The 12,867-nt window shown below is 40.9% G+C and overlaps 1 protein-coding gene across 8 annotated transcripts in view; it reads right to left on the bottom strand.

Annotated features, from left to right (window-relative positions):
• DPF3 (double PHD fingers 3) overlaps positions 1 to 12,867 on the bottom strand; it is a 178,127-nt gene that overhangs the window by 89,541 nt on the left and 75,719 nt on the right. The window lies entirely within an intron of this gene.

Below are 12,867 nucleotides of genomic sequence, written 5' to 3'. Positions count from 1 at the left end.
GGTGATGAGGCACTGGAACAGGTTGCCCAGAGGTGTTTTGGATGTCTCATCCCTGGAAGTGTTCAAGGAGAGACTGAATGGGGCCTTCAGCAACTTGGTTTAGTGGGAGGTGTCTCTAGTCATGCAGGAGGGTTGGAACTAGGTGATCTTGAAGGTCCCTTCCAATCCAAACCATTCTATGAATCTATGATGATGACTCTATGACCTCCAGTTTCACAGTAGGAACCACAGGTGCTGGATCAACTCAGGTAGCTTGTGCAAAGCCTGACCCAGTTCACGTGTGACTCAAACAGGCTTGCAATTGCTGACAAGAGCTGCCATCATGGCTCTGGACATAAGTATTTACCTTTCTACAGAAAGTCCCATCCTGTGGTCCTGTTGATTGCTTTTTGAATAGAATAGGAATGGCAAGTTTAAATGCACACCTGAAAACACCAAAGTGGTATTGAGGAAGGAATCAGGAAGAACAAGGGAGAAAAACAGCAAAATGGAGGAAAGCTCTTATATTCCTTCTCCTTGCCTAGTGCAGCTAAACTATGGCAGGCTTGTTCTGAAAACTGCCATAGAAAAGCCTGAAAAATGGAAGCTCTGGTCCTTAAATTATGCCTTTTCAATACCTCTCTCCTTTTTCCTCTCTCCTAACAGAGAAACACCGTAAATTTCTAGATCCTGAAAATACACATTCTGGGCCCTTTCTGCACCTTAGAAAACACAGTGAAAATAGATTATAATGGGAAAGAGGGAGAGATAACCACACAAGGGGAAAACAAAGTGAAATAGAGAATAGTTGCCCTTCTCTCCTTTCCCCCTGCTCAGCTTTCATTTCCCTTTGTTCATCTAACGTAGAGCCAAACTGAGCCAAAGGAGCTGCTGTGCTGGGCTACAAGATTGATGGCTGCAGGCAGACTCCACAGTGAAGAGACGGATGACTGGTCATTTCCCACGATGCACTGAGAAACATCCATCCTTGCAGCCATGCTGAGCCCATTTGTGCTCCTTTTGAAAAGAGAGATAAACACAGGCAGCCGGAGGCACCTGAGTGTCCTTCTCCCTCAGAAGGACACAGTTATACTCCCTCTGGGTTCCTTGAGAAGGTCGCTCTGTCCATCCCTGAACATCTGGCTGTGGGATTTGCTAACTCTCTCCCTCCCCCAGCAATCATCCATCTATTAGAGCACAGTGCAGGTTGGAAGAAAACGGTGAAGAGAATGGTGTGACAACCTCATCAATCTACAGCTACACGCTTGGCTATTTAGTTTTCTTTACGCTATTCCTAAAAGCAGGGGGAGAGAATTGCTACTGATATGAAAGAGTGAATTGTGGAAATGGCAACATGGATTGGAGTAAGTCCTTATGACTATTAAAATGTTGTGCATGTACCAAAGCAGTAGGGAACTAATTAAGATTCAGGATTGAAAGGCAAAACAAAAAAGTTGGATGCACTCTGGTTCCATCTGTAGCATTTGCTGAGAGTTCAGATGTACTTGGGGCACCAAGACAGAGGCTAATTCTTTTATTTTGCCCATTCAGGTATTAACAGAAAGCTCCCTGGAAGAATATACTGCAAGTATGTTTATAGTGCCAGCCCTGGTAGAGCAGCTTCAGAGGCACAAAGCATTTAATCCTGACTCCGTTCTATGTAGTTAATAGTGTCTTTGTTTGCTGACACTGTCCTGGTCTATAGCATTGCTCACAGATACAGCCTCTGTGTTTCCAGTTCTCCTGCTGTGCTGCTACCTCACTTAGGCAATGAGCATTACATGGCAGATGTACCCATAGCATCATTTACAAACACAGCATCACTCCAGAAATTCCTATGACTATGAACCTCACTCTGTCAGAGAAGAACATATCTGCAACTGTGTCACTCACAGAGACTGCATCGAGGAATTCATGAGAAGATAAAAGCGTTCACCATCTCTCAAAAACACAAAGAAATTAGTCACTTGCTTACAGTGTTTAAATGTAGTTTTAGCCCTCTGTCTGGCCCAGCTTTGAAAAACTGTGTTTTATTCCCACCATGCCATGCTGTTTATGTTAGGCCTACACTTTCACTGCAGCTCTGTAGGACATGCATGGGATATTAATCATGACTGTATGTGTTCCTAAGACAACAACCCCATACGTCTTGAGGACAATCACAAGCATTCAGAAGTGCATCATTCCCATCAATAAGAATAAAGTTTTCATCCTCTCTCCTACATCAAGAACCATACCTTTAGCTGATGGAAACTGCTGCTCGCTGTAGTCTTTAATGGAACTGTACCCACTTACAACAGCTAAAGTCCTGGCCCTAAATTACCTTGTTTGTTTCGGGGGAGCCATGCTCCAAGTGCACCCTAAGGGAGATCTCTAGTCTGGAAAACATTGCACAGAAAAGCCACATCCTTCTATTCCATTCTTAATTCCCCTCCAAATGTGCATTGCATCAAACCCCTCTCCCCTCACCCACCGCCAAGGAGTTCATTACTGGGAATGGACAGCACGGCAAACATGGTGGTCAGGATCCTGAAGCATAAAACACCTGTAATGAACTATTAGGCAATCAAATGAAAAATGCAGGGAATATTGAAATTATTTGTAATCTTGTAAAAACATACTTAATATCTCTCAGGAACAAAGTTATTTCAAAACTGTAAAATGTTTACTTCAGAGAATGGAAATGACAGAGTGAGGACATCCACCAAGGAAAGTGGTGGAAGGGGCAGGGATGTGGGAGGGGAAGCCATCACACTCTCCATTCTACTCTCAGCAAATCTGTAAAGCTTGGCTTGTAAGGTATCAAGCTGGACTTTATATTAACATCTATTGTTCATTCCTTTATATTAGACACCAGAAAAATATCACCTGCTATAAATGTTATAATATTTCATACTACAAAACAAATTAATTTGCTATGTGTCAGGAGAACAATAAAACCAAAGAGAAGGTTTTTTAAATAATACTTTAAATGTAATTATATTCCATAATCTCCTTGCTATTTTTATTAACATTTTCTTCTAGAAAACAGTGCATAGGTTCTACTATATGGTTGATCTAATAGTGCAATTTACTTGACTGGGCTCTATCTTGCATGATGCTGAGTACCAAACCTGCAAATCTGGTCCAACCTGGTACTTTACATGTGGATTTAATTTTAAGCATGTGACAAGTCCCATTAATTACGAAAGATCACTCATGTTCTTACAGCCCAAGATCAGGTGCTTTCTGTGCCTGGGGTTAGACAGCTTGTATCTTACATGACTAAGCTCTGGGGACTTGATCCTATAAACCCTTTTCCATGTGATTACCAGAGAACTCCCAGGATTACTCACATGAACATACAAAATGGATGCAGTGAATTAGATAAAAGACACCAGTTTCCTAGGATCTTTTGTCCAGTTCTTGCATCTAAACTACTCTTGTACTTCACAAAAATCCTTTTGCCGATGTGGATTATTCTTTTTCAGGCATTGGTACCAGCCATACCAAGAAAAGTGCCAGCAAAGCTGTCCATGTTCAGCTCTAGCTGCAAGACTCCTGCAGGGCAGGCGGCTTCCCAGCCGCCCCTCCCCTTTGCTGGAGAGAGGATAATTTGTGCCTTCCGGGAAATGAATCTTGACGGGTTCCAGAATTTCTCCAGGTACCATCCTCTGGCACTTCTCCAGAGACTTCCATACCCCTTCATCCTGATAAACCTTGAGGGAACTGCTTGGGTAACCCATTCCTAGGCCCCCCCCCACCTACTCAGGGAATGCCAAAAGACTCTTTCAAAGACATCTTTTCCCTAAGAAAAGAATCCCATCCTTAGCTCACCTGCAATCCCTTTTTTTTTTAAGGTTAAATCTGTTTATTTCAGAAATAAGTAATCTTGATGGTTATTTACAAACATTAATGTTAACTTCATAGTAAGCTGATAAATCCCACAGTGTTTTACCTCTCCAGTAGGAATAACATGTCTCCTAGAGACACGGCATTCACAGTCAGGCCTTGGCAGCTTAAGAGGCACATGCTGAAAAAGCCCTTCCCAAAGACGCATCCTAGCAGCCAGATGTAGGTCAAAAACAGAATAGCCAAGAAAAGCAAAAGAACAAAGCAAGGCCTGGATAACGGAGAAGAGTGGCAGCAACACAAGTAAGCTCACTCCCAAGCAGCCCAGGTATCTCAAGCCACTGCCATCTCAGCTGACTGGGCCCTCCAACTTTCCTCGTGTCTTGCAGATGGAACCCCAAGAGGTGACCTTCAGTCACATTTTAGAGGGTCTGAGGAGTTCATCAGCACAACTTATTCCTTCAGTTTAATGGCCTATTGTAGTGACCAAAACATATTTCAAAATGGCCTGGCTCCAAAGTTACCACAGCTCTGTTTTCACAAGTACACTAAACACAGCTGAGACTACCCACTGGTGGAAAAATCACCCCTAAGTGGCTGCATTGCTTCTGAAATTACAAGAGCCTTGTTGTGAGCACATGCAGCCTACATTCCCATTCTCCAGGACGAGACCCAGAGAATTCTGACAGATAGAGATTTAACAGTTTCCAAAAATGCTTTATCTTGTTCAGCTGCTACTTCTGCCTTAGCCCAATGACTAGAGCCAGAGGGGTCTGGCTTCAATGGGCTTTTGATCAAAACCCAGAGAGGTTTTAATGCCCAGTGGCTTCTTCACGCCGCTTTTCCCTAATTATGCAAACTGGCTCAGCCACACAAGAGCCAGGAGTAATCCCAGGTGATTCATGCAAGCAATCTTAGCTAACCAATACAGTTCTCCTGGTAAGTGTGCATATAAAATACTTGTAGTGACCTGTTCCATATCCCACAAATGAAAGAGAAACTATTTACACTAAGTTAATCCTGTGAATTCTAGCAGCATGACTGCAGAGTTAAGCAGCAGAAACAATGTTTTTGTTTTATTAACTGGACTATTTATAGAATATTATTTGCTTTTCTAGAAATGAGTGTGTTTTATTTCCATACCTGTAAAATCATGACATTTCATTTTGGGGAAAATACATATTCAATCATATCCTTGAACCTCCTGAGCTGAATTAGTCTAAGAACTTGCAGCTAATCACATGTAACAATGCCCAGCAAAACAGCGCATGATCCAAAGGAGAAATTACCGCTGCCCCAGCAGCCATGATGTACACAAGAGCAGCTGATCAGTGGCCCAAATGAAGCCTGAAGAGTTACACTGTGCAAAACTTGAGATACCTTTCTTAACATACCACACAGCCAGCCTTGCAAAAAACAGCTGCAGAATTCACCTATGGTGAGTCTCTTTATTTGTAGATATGGGCGTGTAAGAAGTTACTTGTTTTTCATCACTGTCCTGGTACACTTAAGCCCAGATTTTGCACTAGAGCTGATACACTTTCATACCAGTTTTGCAAGGCTTCAGTGCTGATGGCCAAAACATTTAAGACTGGCACTTTAAAGGCTTGGCAAGTGGCTCACCTTATTCATACATTCCTTGAAATAAAAATATTTCCCCTACCCCTCCCAACTCTCTAGAAAGATTTATTAACTATCCGTTAGACATTTCTCTGAAACAGACAAACGAGATCAATGTTTTAGCATCTCCATTCTACAAACTAAGAAATTGAAAGGAAAAGAGATATTCCTTTGTCCCTGGTGCTGTGTAGTTCTATATGGGGAACAAGCAATGCAAGTATGTGATAGCAGAGCAGGACATTAAATGCAGAGGTTGACACCTCCACTACAGACTGGCAAAGGGACAAAGATATTTCGCAGCAGGACTTCTACATCATGATTTGGTGTCAGGAAATATATGCAGAAAGGGACAGGTTCTCTGGTATTCTTAGTGCCATGTATGGAAAGGAAAACAAACTTTAACTGGCCAGAGATTTGGACCAGTAAAGGTCCTCCATGTAGAAAAAATTTAAATGTAGTGGATAAGATGGAATAGAGTCTGCTTAAATATGTGTGTGAAAGGAAGAAGCTGATTCACATGGAGGCCCCACATTGATGAGTTTTCTCTTGGTGACAGAAAGTCACTTTTTCTAACCTGAGTCCATAGCTGGATGTGTAAGTGCCATAGAGCAGCACTGTGCCTGTGGTGCCATGTTCTGCCCTGAACAATCTGAAGGCAAGATAAAGTGGAGAACTGGAGCCTACTGTTTTGATTCAGTAGCATCGATGAACTCATCTGTAAGATGCAGGCTTAGCTGATGAATAAACACCTACTTAAATTTAGGCCAATATTTAGGTACTTCTCCGAATAAGAAGCCCAAAAGAGAAAGCCCAGAATAATTCAGTATTTATTTTAATATAAATAAAAGCTAGAGCCAGGAAGGTGGGGAGGGGGGGTAATGTTTTTCCCCCATTCTCATGATATGTTCCCAATTTGCCAAAGAAAATACGGGGCGGGGGGGAAACAGGGTGTGCAGGAATTCTTGCAGCCATGATTAATGTTTCCTTTTTCTTACACATCAAAATTTTCTATCTAACCCTTAAAAATCAACAAAAAAACCCCAACAACAACAAAAACAAACCAAAAAGAAAACCTAACTAAAGAACGCCACCTTTCAGCATCCCTTCTCCGAAATCTGGATTCACAGTACACTTCATTTTATTCTGAAGTGCTACAGAAATGGGACATACAGGGCATGGTAGCTCAGCCTCAGGATTCAGCATGGCCAGCATCCAGCTGTGCATTGTGATACACCAAATGAGAACTGAAAATTACCCACCCTCTCTGTCAGAAAAATTAAGTATTTTTTTTTGTTTTCTTCTATATGAGGTGCCAAAAAAAAAAGGATTGATGGGAAAAGGTGAAAAGAAGATCTACTCCAGCTCAACCAGGAACTACAGGATCCACACGGAATTGTTCAGTGAAGTCCTCTGACGCAGGTCGTGCAGCTTCTTCAAATATGAAGCTCATTACTGTCCACACTCTGTGATGTTGAGCTATTTAACATTTGACCTAATATTTGCTTGACCTAAATACACTGCAGGGTTGTTGCTTGGGCACCACCTACCAAAATCAAATCCTGTTTTTAAAAAATGGTGATTTAAAAACAGGCTATTCCTGCCACAGAAAAGAATCTGTTTTAAAAGCTGACGCGTGGAGCAGGCTGAAACCCTCTTCTACCCCAGTTTTACACCCACAGAGCCCCGTTCCATTCTGCAGAGGTAACTCCGGACTTAATTCATTTACAGGAACCCGAATCAGGCCCTGTCCTTGCAAAACCCGCACTACTCGCTGCTCCCTCTGCTGGCCTCCAGCACCGCCGGCTCCCGCGGCTCCCCGAGCACAGCAGCAGGTCTGTGCCGAGCCCCTTCCCGGTCCCACCACCACTCAGCACCCGGCAGGCGGAATCAGACGTGAGAAAAATAAATAAGTTAATGAATCCTACCATCAATCAGCGACATTTTAAACTACCGAAGAATATTTTCTAAAAGATGAGGAGTCTTACTTTAAAAGCCGAAGTACTTCAGGCTGCAGAAGTACTTGAATTAAAAGCAGATTTTTAAAACATTCACATTTTAAGATTTTGGAGGGCAGACAGCAAAAGTCCCAGAAGCTGATAACAGGCTATTAAACTCCATCTTATATGAAGAATCTAAACTAAGTCATCAGAGAACGAAAGTTGCTTCTTTCTGATGGTTGCCACTTCTGCCCCAAATGTAGGTTTCATGACAGCAAATGCTTATAAAAGCCATCAGCAATTAAGAAAAATGACTATAATAAGCTTTGGTTAATTCATCTCTGCAGAAACCTGTCAGAAGTCTGAACAATTGACACTATAGCCCCCTTCAGGGATACTGTTTCCAATTAATCTGAATTTTACAGAAGTACTTTTATTTGGCACCAGAATCATTCTACCCGTTTTGATCCTAAGACAGTCTTAATGGATCTTCAAGAGGAGCCATAGGCAGGTTTGACATTATAACTGGAACCTAACCTTTAATCACAGAGAAGTTCCATATATGTTACGTAGTACCAAAAAGTTTTTGTTAAGAAGAGATTTGCCTTTCCTCACAGTGTTCATAGTGAAACAACGGTGCTGTCTTGTGGCACTGAACAAGAACCAACAGGTTCTTGTATAGGCATTGGTGAAATCAAAAGTGAAACCAGCCAGGTCTATCTGAAAGAAATTATAAAAGGAAATTCTCGTGGAAGTAAGTGTTTTGAATTATTTTTAGGCTCTAATACATTTGAGTGACACTGGACTTAGCAACAAGGGAAAGAAAAAGAACAGGGAACCCAGGAGAAGTGAGCTTTTCCTGTGCTCTTGGGTTTGATTTGCAACTTTACCACAAGCCTCTTGTTAATCCTTCTTGTAAGTCTTTAACCATCTTTGTTGTTCATTTCTTCATTTTGGAATTGAGGAACTTCCTTCACTTTATTTTGTATATTTGGACTTTATGCTCTGCTATAGCACATATATATATCAAAGAGCATAAGGAGCCTTCATAACAGAATGATGATCTAACATACTGCTTGAGTCTCTACAGAGATGCTGAGCATCTTCCACAAGTTAGGGACATTCACCAATGCCCAGGAGAAACATGGTAACTTGTATAATCACACATGGTCTCCACAAGGTAAATTGAGATGCTTGAAAGAGATAATAGCTCACCTGTAGGGATTCTGTTCATCCACCCTCAAGCACACTCGCATAGGTATATCCCCTATGTCAGATTTAAAACAGATCAGGCATTAAGTGTCATCTAAAAACCTGTTATCAGCACTTGCCTCAAATAACTCTACCATGGTTCACCACAGCAAATGTAAAATACTTTTGTTTACTTTTACCTCTTCAACAGCTGGTAAATAATAATAATAATAATAATAATAATAATAATAATAATAATAATAATAATAATAATAATAATAATAATAATAATAATGCCATTTCTGTAGTTCAGCTGAACACTAGTCTGCCCAAAATTAAGTAACAGGACAGACATTACTAACTCAGGACACCAGCTCATTCTCACCAGAGTAGCAGCGCACACAAACTCTACTCCACAACCCCAAGTGAGTGGGAAGGCTGCCTGCTGTAAGACCTCACTATTGGCTTTGAATCCAAAACTAAAGGACACCAGTGAATTGAGACAAAAGCTCTCCAATCACATTCTTTACACCCATGTAGCATGTGAAATAAAAGCTCTGTGTGTATGCAGTGATCTATATTTAGACAATTTGTAAAACTGAAGTAGGACACTACCCATATAGATTTCACCGGAGTCTTTGGCCATACACTTCCTATCTATTCTCATCTGCCTAATCGTAAAGTTTGGGTAACACCTGACTGCCAGCAGGGCTTACTGTAGGTAATACCACTTCCACAATATTGATACATGATCCAACACAGAATCATGATACCACCCAGTACTACAAAACCACAAAGTATATAAGACAAGGATTTCAAGAGGACTTGGGTGTAATCAGGGATCTTTCTTTCATTTTTAACCCTCATTTTCCAGCTGATCTGATATTACTGAGAGCCAGAACCCTATTTCTTGCCTTTGTGGCACCTGAAGTTCAAGGTAGTGGTAGAAGAACTGGCAATTCTTCTTCTCTCATTCCTCTGGAAGAACAGACTACCCAGTCCAGTCCAACCCTCTCCCTCATCCATTCCCAGACCCATAGACCTCCTATATGCAGGAGCTCTGCTCTGCTCTTTTACTGAGCAGGAGAACAGCCAGTTGAGGAGTGAGTGTGGAAGTAGGAGCTGCTTTCACTGCTCTGCACTGAGGTGCCGTGCACATGCCACTGCCTGGTTCTGCAGAGAATCAGGTTTGCCCACACTTTGTTGAATAGATGCCTAGTTTCAAGAATATTATGAGAGCATCAACACCTAATAGGTTTAGCAGTCTGTACCTAGAAAATCACAGTATTAGGAACATGTCAATATATTGCCCATGACTGGGGATTTGTTTCAAATCTATATCACTGCTCATAGGAATCTCGACCGCTACACTATAGTGACTCCCGTAACAGCTCATATCCATTACAGGGATGAAAACTTGGCTGCACTTGAGCCATAATCCTTGGTTCTGATGATATGAATGTACCACTGAAAGACGAAGACCAGCTTATGTGAAAGTAAATGTGGGGAATACTTATTGTAATACCTAAAGGTCTGGTAATATTGACTGTATTGTCACTGAAGCAGTTATCATACATTTTGGCAATACTATATTTTTACTGCATATCTCTTGGACAGGCTACTGGATGAGATGGAGGATGCTTAGAAATAGTTTTAACATGAACATGGCTAGACCTTTGATCAAACAAATTTACTAGGGCAATCCACACATGTAACTCTGACTACAGTGGCAGAGGAAAATAGACATCTAAAAGGCTGCATCAGCAACTCCTATTCCAGTCTCCTGATCTTTATAATTTTGGTTTTAACTATTCTTAAAATCAAGCACTTCCACTCAAAGCCAAATAAACACAACAGACCAGGACAAAAAAAAAAAAAAAGCACCCTGTTCCATTAAGAAGCAAGCAGCAACTGTTCCTGAGAAAAATATTTTAATGTATTTTACAAAAAAAGGGAAGGGAACGGAAGGGAAGGGAAGGGAACCGTTGGAGCATGCTTTCTTTGTTGGGTTTTTTTCATTAGATTTTGGTATTACCAAATACAAAACTCTCACTGACTGAGCTGGGCCAAGCACTACCCAAACCTGCAAGGTACCAACACTGCAAAAGTAGGTTGTAACTATAAATACTGTATCATAATTAATCATTTAGTATACCACTGAACTGCAGGCAAGACAATAGTTTGACTCTACTTACTGGCCAGCTGTAGAATTGTTTTACTAACCAAAACAAAAATCTTAGGTCTATGTATCTCCTGAGTTATGGAGAAATCTTGAAATTCTGGATGCATTTTATTGCTATAATGAGCCACTCCAAAAGCCTAGAGAGAGTCCAAACAAGTATCCACGTGCCCTGGTGTTGATCCCATTGAGAGCTTTTTGGAGTTAAGGTCCGTTTCTGAGTTTGTTACAGTGGCAGTCTTACTAGAAATACTTCTAAGCAGTTAAGAAATGTAAAACATAATAAAACAAAGGTTTAGTGCTAATTTGATGTTGTATAATGGGATTGCTTGCTATGTTCTATAACATATAACCAATTAAACAGCCTGCCATATAAATATCAGCAACTTGAATTCTCACCCTACACAAGCACTCTCTGACTGCCAAGAACAGCTCTAAGCCATGACAAGGTTGTCTAAGCCCTAGGTGGAGGGAAACTATGGACTATTTTTATTAGATTTCTTACATTGTAGATGTCCTACAGTGGTCATACATGTGCTTCTGAAATGGATCTTAAATTGCCACATCTTTTTCCCCCACAGTCATCTAATGTTTAACTAAGGAATGGTCAGCATTAAGTAGATTCCTAGGTTCAGCATTAGGCTTTATCACAATGTCCCCCTCCAAAATGTACAGCATTTCTGCTGCTCACGTTGAAAATAAATTAGGCTTTCTTTTTCTCAAATTGTCAGAAGCCACCTTTAAGTGGAGATCAAATGTTTTGTGTGGATTTTATACTTTTAAATCAAAGAAGGGAAAAATCCCATTTTTGTCTAGTGAGTCTGTTCTGGATATGCACAGATGGAGTGAAGTTATTTTGTGGTGTAACTGATAAGGAAAGTTAATCACTAGATAGAAATTGGTTGGAAAATAGATTTAAATGGCAGAGCAATATAACTTGCCTTATTTGGCTGCCACCGGCAATGCAACAAAAGTAGCACTCCTGAGATGCAGAAGAGATGTTTATAGCAGGGAAAATAACACAGAGACAGACATGCTGAGGTCTCTTTATCTGATAACTTTGTGGTAATTGCCTTTCATGCCCTGTGGCATGTAGGATGCACTAATTTGGCATTCAGTAAGTACAGCAAAGAAGCGTAATGCAAACAGAGAAAGTCAAGCTCTGCACTACTGCTGTACCTTACTACAGTACCACAGCACAGCAATGTTTGCATCATCACAAAGTCTGAGGTAGACACTTCTATGGGCTGACATCATCCTTTTCCTGGAGTCGGATCTGACTTCCATCAGTGTAACCTGACTGGTTTCACCAGTTTTTTCTGATCAGCTGTGCTGTGAGGTCTGGTTCTATTTGCTGGCTGAGATTTTGCTCTTGGTTTGAACCCCAACTAAATGGTTAAAGGCATTTCTTCCTCTTGTCCAACTGTCTGCTGACTTCTCCTATAGAGAAAGTAGGGAACCTTCAAAAACTGTTTCTGCCAAAATCCACATGAATTTTGTTTCTGAATTTACTGGATTTAGAAATTGTCTCTATCACCCCTTCCTGTCTCTTCACTGACTACTGCATAAAAGCAAAGTCATCAGTATTGCTGAGCATAACTCAGGTTCCAAACACCTTCTTCTGTCAAACAGGTTTTTCAAATATTCTTGATTTACATTTTGGGGTTTTCTCCTGTACTTTTTATACAGGCAGTATCTCATCTCTTAAAAACCACATACAGCTGTGAGCACATGTGTTGCTTCTTTCTCATAATAGCTGACCCCAAATACAGCAAGCATGTACTTTACAGACACTCATTTAGCATCCAGACTCATCACTTAACATAGCATAATTGTGGGGGAAGCATAGCAAGGACAACAAGAATGAAAGAAGAATGCACTAAGGTACACAAACAGATATGCACACATGCACAAATCTGGCATATGCTCAGTAGTTTTTATTATTTGCTGTTTCTAATCTGGTCACACCCCTGGTCCCCAACCCCATTATGAAAGATCTTATCAGTGTGCTGCTCCACACACCCAGCAGTCTTTTTCACAAAGATTAGGCAGCAGATGCCAGAGTGAGATTTTGTTTAATAATACACTGACGCAATAATCAGTAATACATTGATCAATTGCATCCTTATG

The sequence above is a fragment of the Apus apus genome, chromosome 5 (assembly GCF_020740795.1).
Source record: "Apus apus isolate bApuApu2 chromosome 5, bApuApu2.pri.cur, whole genome shotgun sequence".
Taxonomy (NCBI): Eukaryota; Metazoa; Chordata; class Aves; order Apodiformes; family Apodidae; genus Apus; species Apus apus.
This window is presented reverse-complemented; position numbering and strand designations above follow the sequence as displayed.